Raw genomic sequence first — 1,129 nt, 5'->3', positions numbered from 1 at the left:
TCAGGGTAGAGAGAGAGAGAGAGAGAGAGAGAGAGAGACAATTGTGGAGGGCACGTGGCTTAGTGGTTAGGGTGACAGCATCATGATTGTAAGATTGTGGTTTCGATTCCAGGACCGGGTGACGTGTTGTATTCTTGAGCAAAACACTTCATTTCACGTTGCTCCAGTCCACTCAGCTGACAAAAATGAGTAACGCTGCGATGTACTTGCGTCCCGTCCAGCTGGGGAACACATACGCTATTGAAACCGGGAAACTGGGCCCATGAGCCTGGCTAGGCTTTAAAAGGGCGCATTTATTTTATTATATACACAATTAAGATTCAGTTGAATTGAGGTACCTCATTAGGTCAGAACAACACACACACAACAATATTAAGTAAACATCAAACTTGGTACATAAGTAGAGGCCAAATGATATTCGTACAGTGTATTTCGATAACGAGACCTAGCTGAGTGAAGAGATCTGCTCTTGTGCTTTTCAGACATGTACTTTATATTAAATATACAATACATAATATTTACAAAGGGCAGATTTTAGGAGAGGTCATTAAACTATAAATGAGTTACAAAAAGGTGCAGATGTTAACCCATTACAGCTGTTTCCAACGAGTCATTTAATTGATTTATGAAACCGTTACACCATTATAAAGAAAAAGTTTTTGTCAAATGAATTCATGAATTTCAACATAAAGGACATTCAGATTGATTTGACATAGTTTAAAATCAATGAAGCAAAGATATTTAAATTGGTGTTATTAATTGAACAAAACTGGTGAAGATAGTTTTCAGTTAAGCCGTCCAACTTATGCCGACATGGAAAGTGGATGTTAAATGATGATGGTGATGATGATGGTAATCACTCACACACATATATATATGAGCTTACATATTCATATCATCATCGTTTAACGTCCGCTTTCCATGCTAGCATGGGTTAGACGATTTGACTGAGGACTGGTGAAACCAGATGGCTACACCAAGCTCCAATCTGATCTGGTAGAGTTTCTACAGCTGAATGCCCTTCCTAACGCCAACCACTCTGAGAGTGTAGTGGGTGCTTTTACGTGCCACCGGCACAAAGGCCAGTCAGGTAGTACTGGCAATGGCCATGCTCAAAATGGTGTATTTT

Source organism: Octopus bimaculoides, chromosome 29, assembly GCF_001194135.2.
Source record: "Octopus bimaculoides isolate UCB-OBI-ISO-001 chromosome 29, ASM119413v2, whole genome shotgun sequence".
NCBI lineage: Eukaryota > Metazoa > Mollusca > Cephalopoda > Octopoda > Octopodidae > Octopus > Octopus bimaculoides.
Note: the sequence above shows the minus strand (reverse complement) of the source record.